The sequence below is a fragment of the Bos taurus genome, chromosome 2 (genome assembly GCF_002263795.3).
Source record: "Bos taurus isolate L1 Dominette 01449 registration number 42190680 breed Hereford chromosome 2, ARS-UCD2.0, whole genome shotgun sequence".
Classification (NCBI taxonomy): domain Eukaryota; kingdom Metazoa; phylum Chordata; class Mammalia; order Artiodactyla; family Bovidae; genus Bos; species Bos taurus.
In genome coordinates, this window is record NC_037329.1 from 31,005,393 (window position 1) to 31,022,963 (window position 17,571).

General features: G+C 37.4%; 1 protein-coding gene across 1 annotated transcript in view; it reads right to left on the minus strand.

Moving 5' to 3' along the window:
- SCN2A (sodium voltage-gated channel alpha subunit 2) overlaps positions 1-14,051 on the minus strand; it is a 138,821-nt gene extending 124,770 nt beyond the window's left edge. The window contains exon 1 of the mRNA NM_001144109.3: positions 13,814-14,051. The gene's annotated coding sequence lies outside the window, so the exon portion shown is untranslated. The remainder of the gene's footprint in view (positions 1-13,813) is intronic.
- Positions 14,052-17,571: the final 3,520 nt, after the last annotated feature.

A 17,571-nucleotide genomic window follows, 5' to 3' on the forward strand; every position in this document is an offset into this window, starting at 1 on the left:
TATTTGCAAACCATATACTGGATAAGAGGCCAATATCCAAAGTCATATGAAGAACATATACAACTCAATAGGAAAAATTCAGCCTATTTTAAAATGCCAAAGGACATGAATAGGAATTTTTCCAAGGAAGATATTCAAATGGGAAACAGATACATGAAAAGGTGCTTGGCATCACTGATCATCATATCATGGAAAAGTAAATCAAAAACACAATGGGATATCACTGACATCTATTAGAATGCTGTTGCTGCTAAGTCGCTTCAGTCGTGTCCGGCTCTGTGCAACCCCACAGACGGCAGCCCACCAGGCTCCCCGTCCCTGGGACTCTCCAGGCAAGAATACTGGAGTGGGTTGCCAAATAGCTATCATCAAAAAGACAAGAGATAACAATAGAGGTGAGGATGTGGAGAAAGGTGAGGATCTGGAGAAGGAAACGGCATTCCACTCCAGCACTTTTGCCTGGAAAATCCCACGGACGGAGGAGCCTGATAGGCTACAGTCCGTGGGGTCGCAAAGAGTCGGACATGACAAAGTGACTTCACTTTCACTTTCTTTCTTTCTTGTGCACCAGCCATGGGAATGTAAATTGGTACAACCACAATAGAAAGCAGTACAGCAGTTCCTTAAATAACTAAAAATAAAATCATCATATAACCTAGCAATCCTGTTTTTGACATATATCCAAGGACATGAAACAAATATTTTAGGGATATCTTCATTCCCTTGCTTATTGCAGTGTTGTTCACAATAGCCAGGACACAGAAATAACCTAACTGTCTATCAATGACTGAATGGATAAAGGAGATGTGGCATATATCATATTCTATATACAACTGAATATTATTCATTCATGAGGAAGAAAAATCCAGCCATTTGTGACAAAATTAATGGCTTGGGGGATTTGGTTAAGTGAAGTCAGTCAGAGAAAGACAAATACTGTATGATATCATTTATATGTGGAATCTAAAAAAGCCAAACTCTTAAAAAAGGAGAATGATGGTTATCAAGGCCTAGGCGTACACAGTGAAGAAAATGGAGAGATACTGGTCATAGAATAGAAACTTCCACTTGGAAGATGAACAAGTTCTGGGGATCTAATGTACAGTGTTGTAATTATTGTTTAAATTATTATTAACAATAATGTATTGCATAGTCAAAAATTTAAGAGAGTAGATCTTTAAAATTCTCACTACAGAAAAAGGAACAATAATTATGTGATATTATGGAAGTGTTAGTTAACACTACATAAGTAATATTTTGCCAACATATGTGTATCAGATCAACATGTTGTATACCTTAAAGTTACACAATGTTATATATCAATTATATCACAATAAAATAGGAAAAAATCCTGGTGGTTGATGTATATTAAATAGTAAATAATTTTATAACAGTTACAGAGTTAAAAGGACAAAATATAAAGTCAATTTTCCTAACTTATTAAGACAACAAAAGAAAATTAATTATTATTCACAACGCTAAAGATTTGCTTCCAACTGAAAACAAAAACAGAACATTCCCAATATATTTGACACTGCAACTATTACTTCTAGTCATCTCTAAACAAGGGAATAGATTTAACCTTCTATGATACAGTCTCTGAAGATAACACAGTGAGGACACAGAAATAGTTGAGAAAGAATAGAGTCCTGGGCCAAACAGCTGTAAAAATGAAAACTATCACATCTGTAAAAATGAAACTTACACTTTTCTCCTCAGGGTTGTTGCAAGAATTAAAGGAATCTGCATGGAGAAAGTTCAGGACACATAGTATACACTAGATCAATATTCAATTTTCAGTCTATGATTAATCTAGCATGTTTTGAAATTTTCTTATGTGCCAGGCAGTGGACTAGGTGCTTGAGAGTACCACTAAGCACGCTTAAAGGAATACAATTTAAGTTGGTTCATTCATTTACCCAACAAATATAATTTTAGTTACTTCTATTTGTCAGAAACCATTCTGAGCACTTGTGATAAATCAGTGCACCAAAAAGATAATAATCTTTGTCCATTTGGAGTTTACATTATTGACAGAGCAGATAGAAATTACACAGTGTGCCAGAAGTTGTAAGTTTTAAGAAGGGAAAGGAACAAAAAAAAAAAAAGGAAAGGAAAAAAAAGTAAAGCAAAAAGTAAAAAGAAAGTTCAGCAGAGTATGCGGGAACCAAAAGAATGGAGTAGGGGAAGGGAGCTGAGATTTTTAATTGCATAGTCAGAGTAGGCATCATTTAGAAATGCCATTTGAACACAGACTTGAAGCAGGTGAAGGAATTAGTTATGCAAATATCTGAGGCAGAAGCCTTCCAGGAAGATGAACCTCCCTAAAGACGTGAGTGTTCCTGGAACATTCAAGAAATAGTAAAAGTGAATAGGGGAAAGAGAAATTGGAGATGATGTCAGAGAAATAATGTGACGGAGACCAGATTCAACTGAATCTTATCGGAAACTGTAACATAGTTTTTACTCTGAGAGCAATAGGCACACTTAGAGGATTTTGAGAAGAGATGTGGCACAATCTTACTCCCATCTGCTGAGTGTAGAAGGAGAAGAAGTAGATGAATTAAGTCCAGTTTTAAGAAACCAAGGCATAAATCCAGGAGAGATATGGTAATGGCTTGGACCAGGGAAGTAGCAGTCAAGATGCCAGGATGTGGTCAGCTTCTGAAAGTATTCTGAAGATGAAATCAACAGGAATTCCATAGGGAATGGATATAGGATATGAGAGAAAGAGAATACTCAAAAGTGATTCTAAAGCTTTTAGCCTGAGGATAAGTAAGATTAGAGTTATCCCCTAAGAAGTAAAATGGGGAAGGCAGGGGGTGGACCAGGTTGGTCAGGGAGAGGAAAATTCAGAAATGTAGTTTAGGGCATGTTAACTTTGAGTTCTCTTTGAGATATCAAAGGCAACATGTCAAATAAACAGTGGGACACATAAGTCTTTTGGAAATTATGACTATTTACATGGCATTTAAAGCCATGGGACTCAATGAATCACAAGAAGGTGATGAAGATAGAGGGAAAAAAAGAGAATCAGGGAATGGATCAGGGACAGTCATAAGTAATGAACTTTGGAAAGGCAGGGTAAAGAGAAAAGTGATGTGGAAGAGTGAATAGAAAAAGAACCAAGACCATGTCCTGTCCTGGAATCCAAGAGAAGGAAGTACATCAAGCGAAATGCAATGATGCATTATGTCCAATACTGCATTGTGCTCAGACACACACAAAGACAGAGACAAAGACAGAATGGACCACTGGACAATGTGGTGGCTCCTGTATTCCCATCAAGAATTGGTAAAACGGTGAGAGTGAAAGCTTGACTAAAAGAGAATGGGTGGAGAAAAATGGACATAGAATATAACAAACAGTCTTGACAAGTCATTTTGAAAAGGGGAGGACTGAAATGGAGTAGTTGCTGAAGGAAGAAAAAAGATTTAACATATGAGCAATAATTAAATGTTTGCATGATCATACAGTAAGAAGCTAAAATTACTGGTGTAGGAGAGAGAGAAAAAAATTGCTGAAGTGGAGTCTTGTGTAGGTAAGAAGGAATAGGGTCTAGTGCACAGATGCATGGATTGTTTTAGGTAGAAGCAGAGGTAGCTAATTTAAGGTAACAGGTGGGAAGTAGGATATGTGGGTGCAGAGCTTGGTGGGGAAATGCATTTAGTGAGGAAAGTCTTGAAGGAAAAATATCTTCTGATTGTTTCAATTTTCTCAGGAAACAACGTTGTCGACTAAGAGTGAACATGAAGTAGGGAGTATTGGTGGTTTGAGAAGAAAAGAAAGGGCATGAAATCCAAGTCCAGGAAACTGGGATATGAGTGGTCTAGGGAACGGTGGTATGATTGCTGGGCAGCATCAAGGGCCCACTTGGGTTTTGTGCTTGTGACCAGCTACACGGGTGCACACATGGAGTAAGGGGAGAGTTGGATATAACTAGGAGGGGATTTCACCAGGAAATTAAAAAAAGAGCGAGGGAGAGTTTGTTAAGTGTGTATGTGTGTATGTAAGGAATGACCATAGAATTTATTTAAAAAAGGAAAGAGGACATTAAGAACAGTCAAAGTGTGATAAGACCAATGAGTTGGGGTTTAGTTGGGTTAAAATACTGTTCAAGCTGGGGTTCTATCCAAAGAAACATGTCTTGATCAATACGGAATTTTCTCTTCTATTTAATTCTCCCCCATTATCTCAATTATCTCCTTCTCAAATATCTGTTTCTTATTGCTGAAAATTTTAACTCTGCTTATTTTGCTTTTTTAACATCAAGAATGCAATTGATACATCCTAGGTAAATCCTTATATCCATCTACAAAATTTTAACTCTTATTTCAGCTGAATCTATTCTACTAAATCCATTTACTGAAGTTTAAAATGCTAGTTCTTATAATTTTCATTTATAAATTTCTATTTGGTTTCTTCTAAAATATACCTATTTTACTTAGTAGCATTTTTATTCCTTAACAGTTTATAATTTTAAATATGTTCATTTATATTTTATTACAGATTATTGTATTATCCCAAATTCCTGAGATGCTAGTTCTAATTATTTTTTGTTATGTCTGGTGAATATCTCTTATGGTGGTTTATTTCTCATGTAGTTTACAATTTTTTATTATGAGTTTATCTTAAGATTCTTTTCCTTACATATTAAAAATTTGAGAAAATGATTTTACAAACATTTACAATGATTTAGGTTTACAGTGATTTAGCAATTTTACAATTCCATCTGCCAAGCACTTGAGATGTCACTGACCTGATACTGATCTCTGTGTTAATTTATACAATGAGGAATTCCTTCCCACAGAATGGTATATATCCAGAAGCTAAAGTGACTTGATTTACTAGTCACACACAGTCCTAGAGTTAAGTCTTTCTAAAAGACTCTTTCCTCCCCCTAAAAGACAGGGCAGAAACAAGTTTCTTTGAATTCCTGTATCAGCAGATTACATTCTCTAATTCTCATTTCAGTAAGGGTACAACTCCTTAAGGCTCTATGCTGTACACAGGGATTCTGAATTTCAACTCTCCATATTACAAAGGTCAAGATTGCAGCCTCATGCATGCACAGGAATTTGGATCATTTTTCAAATGATCTCTTATCATAAATTCTATTTTTTCATGATATTCTAACCAATCTACTATCCTTCCTACAAGCCTAATAGGAAGTGTTGTTCACTTATCACTCTCCCATAAATATCATCCAACACAAGATATAGCACAGTATAATTATGCAATCACATAATTGCATAATTATTTGCTAATACTACCAAGACATGCTCATGCTGGAAGCATTTTATAATCCCAACTGCTCCTAGATATCAATATAAGACTTAGTCATTCAAAACTATAAATATAATTCAAACAATTCAAAGCACTTCTTGAGGGTGGTTGATTCCTAAGACCATTTTATTCTAGTACAAAATTATTTTTTAGCAAGTAGACACAAAAAGATAACAAAAATTATGTTTACTTAGCCTCAAAAATCTTTAATATGTTCTATAGAACAGTCTTATGGACTCTGTGGGAGAGGGAGAGGGTGGGAAGATTTGGGAGAATGGCATTGAAACATGTAAAATATCATGTATGAAACGAGATGCCAGTCCAGGTTCGATGCACAATACTGGATGCTTGGGGCTAGTGCACTGGGACAACCCAGAGGGATGGTATGGGGAGGGAGGAGGGTTCAGGATGGGGAACACATGTATACCTGTGGTGGATTCATTTTGATATTTGGCAAAACTAATACAATTATGTAAAGTTTAAAAATTAAATAAAATTTAAAAAAAAAACAAAAAAAGAAAAAATAATAATAATATATTCTAATAGATAAAATGTATTTAAATTTACCTTTGATTCTTAAACCATTTTTCCAAAAATTCCTACAAATAACAAAGGTCCTTATATGATAGAAATGTTTTCTTTCTAAATTATTAATGTAGTTAGTAACTATATTTTCTTCCAAATAAAAGCCTTGATTTAAAAATTTAATGTCATATCACTGGTAAAAATTTACATTTTTGATTTGCCAAGTCCACCTCCATCTCTGCTTTCACCCACTTCGAATTTCTCTAACCCCAATACAGTAAGGTGGAGATTACACTAATGTGTGACTATTATAGGGACATCAGTGAATAGCTTTTACTTTTGAATTTTAATATGATTTCACTTCATGTTCTTGATGCAAGCCATCTTTTCCTCCTTAGAAATAATACTTCAGTAGGCATATAGCCAATGTTATTTATCATGAAATGTATATCCACTTTTAATGCTCTTAAAATAAATATAATATGAAATTACATTTTGATGATTAGAAGCTTATTTGCCTTCATTGGAATGATGATCTTTCTTCTTGTTTGAATCCTAAAGCAAGACCTTTTCCAACATAGCAAATAATTTTTCATAAATCTTACTTTTGCTATAATTAAACACTAGAGAAGATCATAGTAAACTTCTAGACATGAGACATGTGAAGTAGGTACAGGCAAAACTACAAATCTGTAGTATTTTAAAATACAAAATCTATATTAAAACCATTTGAATTATTTTCCACATGTTTGCAACCATTATCAGTATTTATAGCACACTGAGCAAAATGCATTAATGATTAATAGAGCAAGCAGTTATACAAGTAGGGGAAGTAGTGCTTTTTTAACCACAGGAAGCATCTGAAAGTGATCTGGAGTTGATATTAAAAGTATGTGTGAATTTTGTTAGAAAAGTTTGGTTTTTTTTTAAACAGAAGTTTTAGAAGACCTCGATGTGTACCTTCTAGCATATTTGCTTAGAGCAGGAATCTGAAAAATATTCAAGCCTTACCTTGTGCTTCCTATGACTTACTAGAAAATTGCATTTTAAAATAAGTATTTCTCAAAGGGAAATACTTAAAACCAGACAGAATATAATCCCTTGAAAGTACCCTGAGCTGAGAAGTTATGGCACATATGGAACTGAGCAGAGCCCCATGGGCCTTCCAAGACAGTCCTCTCCCACCCCATGTCCTTCACCTGCCTCCTGTCTGTGGAAAAACTCCAACCAAAGAATAAATTTAATTACAGAAGTAAGAAAATACAGAAAGAAAGGAAAACAGTCAAAGAAATACAAAGTAATAACACTTTAGCCTTTAAACAAAGTCAAGGAAGGATCTTTAGATCCTTCTCAAATGCTATGGACAATTTTCTGAGCCCTACCCTTTGAGATGTTTTGCAGATACTGAAAGTCCCACCAGGTGGGAAACGCTGACTGTATACTGACCACAAGTGTATAGAGCCCAGATGAGTTGGAACCAGAAAGACTAGCTGATCAAAGATTTATGCCTCAGGTCACAGCGAGACATGACAGCTACTTTGAGCCATGTGATCAAGACAATCATCTCTGAAAATAGAAGATTACCCCGTCCCCAACAGGTAACCCTTTCTTTTTTCCCTTTATAATCTCTGAGCAAAACCTGGGGAGATGGGGGGTTGGTTTTTTGCAACAAGAGTTATTCAGGAAAATATGGAGACAAATAAACATCAAGTTCTGAAATGGATAAGGTTTAAGAGTCCACCTTCTCCACAGGATTGACAGTTTCCTCAATAGTTATCTTTCCTTTTACCAACACTTGTGTCTCAGTGTTGGATTCTTGAAGCTAAGTTTGGTAACACTGGGTTTGCCACTGTACAGTTAGCATTTTCCCGTTTCCAGTTTCCAGTTAGAACATCTAGTGCCAAGCATTGCCCACGACAATGAGTGTTAGTAGAACTGAACTTGAACTACTGTTTCAATCCAAATCATCAATTATCCCAAGTATGCCCTCAAAGTGCCCATGCTGCTGGTCAGGAAAAGATGGAGACAAATAAACATCAGGTTCTGAAATGGATGGATAAAGGTTAAGAGTTCCACAGGTAGCAAAAATAATCTAAAATTTTTTAATAACAAAAGAATAAAAGCAAACCCAAATAAAATCTAAATTCTACCTTAATATTTTAATAACTGCAGATTTGAGGCTAGATAATGATATTCTCATTTATAAAGCTTAGAAGCCGATGTGATAGCTATGAGACTATCTATATGTGACTCCCATGAGGCAGGGGTGAAATTTGCTATACAGGGTTGTCCAAGGTCAGCCCTAAGGGAAGTTATCTATGTTTGTGCTGTGCTGTGCTCAGCAGTGTCCGACTCTTTGTGACCCCATGGTCTGCAGCCCACCAGGCTCCTCTGTCCATGGGATTCTCCAGGCAAGAATCCCGGAGTGGGATGCCATTTTCTTTTCTGGGGGTCTTCCTGACCCAGAGATCAAACCCGTATCTCTCAAGACTCCTACCTACTTTGCAAGTGGATTCTTTACCACTGAGCCACCTGGGAAGCCCCATCTGTGTCTCAGTTCAGTTCAGTTCAGTTCATTTCAGTTGCTCAGTGGTGTCCGACTCTTTGCGACCCCATGAACTGCAGCACGCCAGGCCTCCCTGTCCATCACCAATCCCGGAGTTCACTCAAAACTCACGTCCATCGAGTCGGTGATGCCATCCAGCCATCTCATCCTCTGTCGTCCCCTTCTCCTCCTGCCCCCAATCCCTCCCAGCATCAGAGTCTTTTCCAATGATTCAACTCTTCACATGAGGTGGCCAAAGTACTGGAGTTTCAGCTTTAGCATCATTCCTTCCAAAGAACACCCAGGACTGGATCTCCTTCAGAATGGACTGGTTGGATCTCCTTGCAGTCCAAGGGACTCTCAAGAGTCTTCTCCAACACCACACTTCAAAAGCATCAATTCTTCGGTGCTCAGCTTTCTTCACAGTCCAACTCTCATATCCATACATGACTACTGGAAAAACCATAGCCTTGACTAGACGGACCTTTGTTGGCAAAGTAATGTCTCTGCTTTTGAATATGCTATCTAGGTTGGTCATAACTTTCCTTCCAAGGAGTAAGCGTCTTTTAATTTCATGGCTGCAATCACCATCTGCAGTGATTTTGGAGCCCAGAAACATAAAGTCTGACACTGTTTCCACTGTTTACCCATCTATTCCCCATGAAGTGATGGGACCAGATGCCATGATCTTCGTTTTCTGAATGTTGAGCTTTAAGTCAACTTTTTCACTCTCCTCTTTCACTTTCATCAAGAGGCTTTTTAGTTCCTCTTCACTTTCTGCCACAAGGGTGGTGTCATCTGCATATCTGAGGTTATTGATATTTCTCCCGGCAATCTTGATTCCAGCTTGTGCTTCTTCCAGTCCAGCGTTTCTCATGATGTACTCTGCATAGAAGTTAAATAAGCAGGGTGACAATATACAGCCTTGACAAACTCCTTTTCCTATTTGGAACCAGTCTGTTGTTCCATGTCCAGTTCTAACTGTTGCTTCCTGACCTGCATATAGGTTTCTCAAAAGGCAAGTCAGGTGGTCTGGTATTCCCATGTCTTTCAGAATTTTCCACAGTTTATTGTGATGCACACAGTCAAAGGCTTTGGTGTAGTCAATAAAGCAGAAATAGATGTTTTTCTGGAACTCTCTTGCTTTTTTGATGATCCAGTGGATCTTGGCAATTTGATGTCTGGTTCCTCTGCCTTTTCTAAAACCAGCTTGAACATCTGGAAGTTCACGGTTCACATACTGCTGAAGCCTGGCTTGGAGAATTTTGAGCATTACTTTACTAGCGTGTGTGATGAGTGCAATTGTGCGGTAGTTTACTGCCACCTAAATGTCTGCTCCTGTTCCATGGCCTGTCAGGCTCATAGTACAACCCCAGCCAGGTCTTGAAAGAAGGAAGTAATGTCCTATTCAGGCAATTCTAAACCAAACTCAGTTAATGTTACCCAAGAAAGCAGCTATATCAGAGGCTTCATTGTAAAGGATGGGACTCTCATCATGCCTCTGCCTTCTCAAGGCTTCACATTCCTGTCCCATGGCTAGTTGAGTGCAAGGGAATGCCTAGAAGAGATGCGCTCTAGGAAAGATGTAAGAGGATTCTGGAACTGTCAACAGAAAGGGAGAAAGGGAGCTTTATAAAGGAGGTTAGTTCACCCTAAGGGAAGGACATTTGTAATTAAACTGACTTTCTTTTTTCTTTACACACAGCCCTGTGAAACTGCTAATAAAACCGAGGGAGGAAAAGGCAAGAGCTTGAATATTTAATTCAGATGCTGGCAAACCAGTCCTTACTAATCAAACTAAATGTATATATATATATATATATGTGTGTGTGTGTGTGTGTGTGTGTGTGTTGGTCAAATCTTATTCAAGTTTAAAATAGAACCTGTTTTCCAACACGTCATTCTGAATAGGAAATAGATAACCAAAGGAGATACAATAAGTTTAATGTGAAACAGTGTTATTAGTTTCCAAATCAAGAATTAATATGATTAAAATATGCTCCGCTGGAAAGTGTTTTGATACTGAGGATGAATTATTTCTTCCAGAAAGCCCATATGCCATAAATAGTGTTTTCTGAGGAATCAACTGATTTAAATAGAAGAGATATTTTATCTCACAGACAAGGATTTCATTTCCAAGAACAGGGCACCTAAAGTGGTTATATTAGCTTTCTTTTATATCATCTCCTACCCTTTCTTCTGATCTCAAAGGGAAAAAAAAAAAACAAAAACATTCTCAAACATTCCCTCTTTTGTCTCTTGTAGGACTTCGATTTATTTTATTTTATTTTTTCTTTCTTCACTTTCTCTCTACTGACTTTATATCCTTACTGGATGAAGGTGTTGAGGTTTCTCTAATCCTAGCTTAAATCAAATTACCCTTAACAGTACCTTACCCTTCAAGATAAAAACATGTTATCTCTCTTTACCTTCACTGATAAATACCTTAAAATCTAAAATTACTCTTCAGCTTTCTCTTTTTCCACTTAGTCCTCAATTAAAGCTCATGTCTCTGTAGATCTACTAAACTTCTCTTAAAATCCATCCATGACCTAATAACAGGTCAGCTCCCCCTATTCTCTTGTTAAACACTTTATGGGTTTGCTTTTGGTAGTCAATTTACCTGCTTTATCTCCTATGACCCTATTATTAAACTAACTCTAATTTATCCCATTACGTTCCCACAATCAATTAATATCCTTTCTAAACTTGTGTTATTCCACCACTCCAGCCACTTTTATTTTACCACTCCATTCCACTTTTGTTCCCTACTGATGTTCATTTATGTGTGACCTAATTCTTGCCACAGCTTCATACACATCCATATATTCAGCTCTACCTTCTAAACTGATATTTGGATGTAAAATTTTCACCATCTTCCAGATCATTTCTGTGTGGTAGTACAAATTAGTATGTAAATGCATAACATCAAAACCCAAATTCATTATCCTTACTTTTTCTGCCACAGGGGAAATAAATACAACACCCTCATGTTTCAATCAGGTTGGATTATTTACCATTCTCTTTAATTTCCCTATATAATGTCTTCACTATGTCTTAGCAATATTTGCATGCCTAACCTTTGTGCTTAGAATAAACAACTTTATATTTTTATTTATTTATACCTAGATCACTCTTAAAGAAGTAATTAACTATCATATCCCCTTAAAATCATTATCTCTGGGCTCTGAGTTCCTTGTGGACAGAAATTGTGACTTTTGGCTTATTGTGAATCTCAGGTTGTAACACAGCACCTCGCACTAGATAGGTACTCATATACCTGTTCCGTTCACTTTCCCACTTTTCTTCATTTTTCATTTTGATGTTTATAATATTTTGAGTACAAGCACATTTCCATGCTACATTCCATGAGGTATAAACTATATGCCTTTGTTTACATCTCAGTCCCTTCCATGGACTGTTCTCGGTAGGTGTGTGCTGTACTGTGCTTAGTCGCTCAGTTGTGTCAGAGTCTTTGAGACTCCATGGACTCTAACCTGCCAGGCTCTTCTGTCCATGGGGATTTTCCAGGCAAGAATACTGGAGTGAGTTTCCATGCCCTCCTCAAGGGGATCCTCCCAACCCAAGGGTTGAATCCAGGTCTCTTTTTTTCCCCCTCAAGATATTGAAATAGTAGGATGCATCCTGTGCCCAGGAGGTGAAAAAAAGGAAAGCCAGGGCATGAGATGATGTTCAGGGTCAACAGACCACATATATAGTCTGTTTTATTAGCTAGGAGGAATGGAGTTGCAAGATAGTATGTGACCATCCATATCATTCATGGGCAGAGAGTAGAATGACATACCTCATCAAAGGGTGTAAGGAGAATACTAAGAAACAGAGCATCTCCATAGTTCTTTTATTAGTTTTCTTGGGTGCTTTATCAAGACCCCTGAGAAAACTGAACACTGTATATGCTATGCCACTGTAACATGAACACTAAAAGAAAATACTTCACAAAATTTACACCCCTGCACACACACACGCACACACACACACACACAGAGTCAACATCAGTATACCTGGTACATGCCATTTGGATATGTTCACACTAGAGGTAAACTGTGTTACTGCTATGAAAGACTGAACCCTGTCAGTCAGTATTCAAGCCTTGCCTCTGATTCTAATTATGTGGCTCTGGGAAATTTTACTTACTCTCTCAGCCACAACTGTTTTTCTTTAAATAATGAGATAGGTAAATGCTAAAAATCTGAGTTCCTAAAAAATTTTCATGTAACTAGAATTGTATGGAACTTAAATCTCTTTCTAGATTCCACATGTGAAAGGAATTAATTTTTTTCTTAGTGGTTCGAACCCTTCTGTAAGATCATTCCCCATAGCTTTCACAACCTCTGACACAGCACAACCACCACTTTACAAGAAAAAAAGAAAAAACGATGCGTAAGATAGAAACATCCTGATGCACCTGCCACCTCCACCACCAGCATGACACACGTACATACAAATGCACTTTCAAAAGAGGAAGGAATCAGATATTTAAAAATGATCTTACAAAAATAATTTTTCAACATATTAAAATTCCATTATAAATTCACCTAAATGACGACTGGGACTTTTAAATTGTTTTCTTCCTGTTAATTGGATAATAATACCAAGAGAATTTAGGGGAAAGCATGAGAAGCAGCAGAAAAGCAAGGCTGTGGCATGCAATTTCTAGCTCCTGAGTCATTCCACTCTTCAGCACAGCTAATGTCACATGACGAAAAATAATTTTAAATGTGAGCATCTTATACAACATCAACTATTTTAAATGGCCACAGTCCTATCCTCACAAATCTACCACAATCTAAGAAAAATTCATTTTCTCAGTAATTAATTTGTTTTCAGTGTCCTCCTCACAACCACACTGGAAGAAGGGCAGGGTCTGTACCATCATTCCAAGTCTACTAAACACATTACATAAATCTTCCACTCATGTGGGAGAAATGACTTACATATTTTTCATAAATGGGAAGAAAAAAAGCATAAATAACCCATATCATCATTACTGGTAAGAACTGCTCAGAAGGCCTTTGGGCTCAGGATGTGGACGTGCCTCGGAGGCTGCTATCAAAAGGCTCAGCCCTGGGCTTTGGAAAAGCCTGCTGCCATGTTAATCTGCTTCATTACATTTCTACAATTTGTTCACCACATTAAGGAGCAGTATTTCCCTCCTGAAAGGAAGATCCATCCTTCACTTTGAAAGCTTTATCATCAAAAGGTACACAAACATAGCCACAGAAATAGATCAGAAAGCCAAATAAATACTAAAATACAGCATGCTAAAGTCAGAGCTCATTTCAGGCTAGGAAGATTTAAAGATACAGAATAGCTAGAATTACAGCTTTTGAATCTCCTAGATCAAAATCCAAGCTCACAAAGCACACATTTTAAATGTTACCATTAACATAAATAACAATTCATTGGTAGGTCAAAGATAGAATCATTCTGGCTTACCTGAAATAAAGGGAATTGTAAGTCATAGCTCAGAATCCACATATGTGTTAAATATAATATTCTCCAATGCAGTTATTCAGAATTTCGGCTACAGTAGAAACTAAAATCTCACACGTGCTCCATCCTCACTGAAGAAGAAAAAACAAAAAGGACGACTGCAGCATCCTCTCTGTTTCTGCCTTAGCTTTCTGTTCTGACATATACTCTATGGTACCCACTGTCTGTTAGAAAGCAGCATGCTAAACTGAAAAAAAATAAATAAATAAATGTAAGGCCGCATCTTACATGTCAGCTCCATCTCCTGGCCAAAAGGGGAATCATTTTCATTAAAGATCCCTTGGCAATGCCACATCTAGCAAGTTTGATGTGGTGTATAGCCCATAACTCCACTGTATTTGAAATTGACTACCTTAATTAACTGCAAAGTAAATATTTAAGAAGCATTAGAGTATGAATTTTTAAAATTTGTGGTTCACTTTGGGATTTAGCTCAATTTTCTTACATTGTATTTAAACTAACTGAAACTTGTCATAGCATTATTAAAATTTTAATGCTTACCTTAACTTTATTTGCCATAGCAAAAATAATATGTATCTCCTAAAAAATAATTTTAGATGTCAAATTGATTTTTATTGAACACTTCTTTGTGGAGATGTCATATAAGTTTTTGCTACTAGAGAAATTCTGCATTATGTTATTTTGTTAATGTTATCTGGAAGATGTTAAAAGATTAAAGTGAAAGTTAATGAAGGGCAAGGGCTTCCCAGGTGGCTCAGTGGTAAAGAATCTGCCTGCCAAAGCAGGAGATGCAGGGGGCACAGGTTTGATCTCTGGATCAGGAAGGTCCCCTAGAGAAGGAAACCCACTCCCTGGAAAATTCCATGGACAGAGGAGTCTGGGGTGCTGCAGCCCATGGGGTAGCAAAGAGTCATACATGACTGAGTGATTGAGCATGCAAATGAACATGTATGACAAGGAAATTAATAAACAACAAACTAGAAGGTCTTTAGTCAACTTAAGCTTTTAAAGATATTTCAAAATTTACAAATATAAAATTATATGCTACATGAATTTAAGAATTGTAGTATCCTATGGTGTGTAGTTATATCTTATTAGAAGGATAAGAGAAAAAATATATTATTATGATAATGCATTTAGTAAATAACACCAGTTATACTGAGCATGGAGAAGGCAATGGCACCCCACTCCAGTACTCTTGCCTGGAAAATCCCACGGATGGAGGAGCCTGGTGGGCTGCAGTCCATGGGGTCGCACAGAGTCGGATACGACTGAAGCGACTTAGCAGCAGCAGCAGCAGCATACTGAGCATATTGCATGCTCAATATGTATTTATTTTTTCTATGCTTAACTGTGAAGTTCTGGTTAATTATTAAAGTTTTAAATAACCATATGGATTGTCCTTCTTCAACATTTTCACAATACCATGTAAATCTGAAGACAGACATATGTATGGACTGAAGTCCTCCCTACTAGTGTTTTGATATTCCACAGTTTTGTCTTTCCAGCTACTGCAGAAAACAATGTGACGCTGTCCGTGGTACTGAAAATCAATTTCCGAACTCAAAGGGTCTAGGTTTTAAGTGAAAGTGAAGTGAAAGTCACTCAGCCGTGTCCGACTCTTTGAGACCCCATGGACTATGCAGTCCACAGAATTCTCCAGGCCAGAGTACTGGACTGGGTAGCCTTTCCCTTCTCCAGGGGATTTTCCCGACCCAGGGATCGAACCTAGGTCTCCAGCATTGCAGGTGGATTCTTTACCAGCGGAGCTACTAAGGAAGCCCAAGAATACTGGAGTGGGTAGCCTATCCTTGTGGGTAGCCTATCCTTGTCCAGCGGATCTTCCCAACCAAGGAACTGAACCAGGGTCGCCTGCATTGCAGGTGGATTACTTACCAACTGAGTTATCAGGGAAGCCCTCTAGGTTTTAAACTGGTCTGAAATGTTGTCTTTGTAATATTTCATGTAAATTTTATTTTTAAAAGTGCTATATAATCAAGAATAATTTACAGTACCTAAGATAAAAGTAATTAATATTTTATCCACAGAATATATAGTATACATACTGACCAGAAGCCATGATTAAGATAAATATATTCAATAAAAATATAAGTCATGCTTCTTTGGACCCTCTATATAATACTTCATTTTATTCTTGATGAAGTTATATTATACAGACTGTTTCAGCATTAGTTCCCACACTGAACAGATGAAGGTACTTAAGCCTTCTCTTCAGTAAATTCAGAGTCAAGTCAATAAGCAAGTCAGAAGAACAAATCTGTTTCTCTAAAGTTTACCTTACTTCTGTTTCTACAATATCATTAACACATATTTGTATGGTTTTTAAAATACATAATAACATTGCACATATAAACAATTTAAATGACTTGGAAGATCAAATTATTTAAATATGCACACTCAAACTCTTGCCTTGCATAAGCTTCTGGCAAAAATAGGATACTGTTAAAAACCCTCAGGCCACATCAGTTCAGTTCAGTTCAGTCACTCAGTCATGTCTGATTCTTTGCAACCCCATGGACTGCAGCACGCCAGGCTTCCATATCCATCACCAACTTCTGGAGCTTGCTCAAACTCATGTTCTTGAGTCGCTGATGCCAACCAACCATCTCATCCTCTGTCATCGCCTTCTCCTCCTGCCTTAAATCTTTCCTAGCATCAGGGTCTTTTCAAATGAGTCAGCTCTTCCCATCAGGAAGCCAAACTATTGGAGTTTCAGCTTCAGCATCAGTCCTTCCAAGAACACCCAGGACTGATCTCCTTTAGAATGGACTGGTTGTATCTCCTTGCAGTCCAAGGGACTCTTAGAGTCTTCTCCAACACCACAGTTCAAAAGCATCAATTCTTCGGTGCTCAGCTTTCTTTATAGTCCAACTCTCACATCCATACATGACTATTGGAAAAACCATAGCCTTGACTAGGTCAGTAGACGGACCTTTGTTGGCAAAGTAATGTCTCTGCTTTTAAATATGCTATCTAGGTTGGTCGTAACTTTCCTTCCAAGGAGTAAGCGTCTTTTAATTTCATGGCTGCAGTCACCATCTGCAGTGATTTTGGAGCCCCCAAAAATAAAGTCTGACACTATTTCCACTGTTTCCCCATCTATTTACCATGAAGTGATGGGACTGGATGCCATGATCTTCATGTTCTGAATGTTGAGCTTTAAGCCAATTTTTTCACTCTCCTCTTTCACTTTCATCAAGAGGCTCTTTAGTTCTTCTCACTTTCTGCCATAAGGGTGGTTTCATCTGCATATCTGAGGTTATTGATATTTCTCCCGGCAATCTTGATTCCAGCTTGTGCTTCTTCCAGTCCAGTGTTTCTCATGATGTACTCTGCATAGAAGTTAAATAAGCAGGGTGACAATATACAGCCTTGATGTACTCCTTTTCCTATTTGGAACCAGTCTGTTGTCTCATGTCCAGTTCTAACTGTTGCTTCCTGACCTGCATATAGATTTCTCAAGAGGCAGGTCAGGTGGTCTGGTATTCCCATCTCTTTCAGAATTTGCCACAGTTTATTGTGATCCACACAGTCAAAGGCTTTGGCATAGTCAATAAAGCAGAAATAGATGTTTTTCTGGAACTCGCTTTTTCGATGATCCAGCAAATGTTGGCAATTTGATCTTTGGTTCCTCTGCCTTTTCTAAAACCAGCTTGAACATCTGAAAGTTCACAGTTCATGTACTGCTGAAGCCTGGCTTGGAGAATTTTGAGGATTAC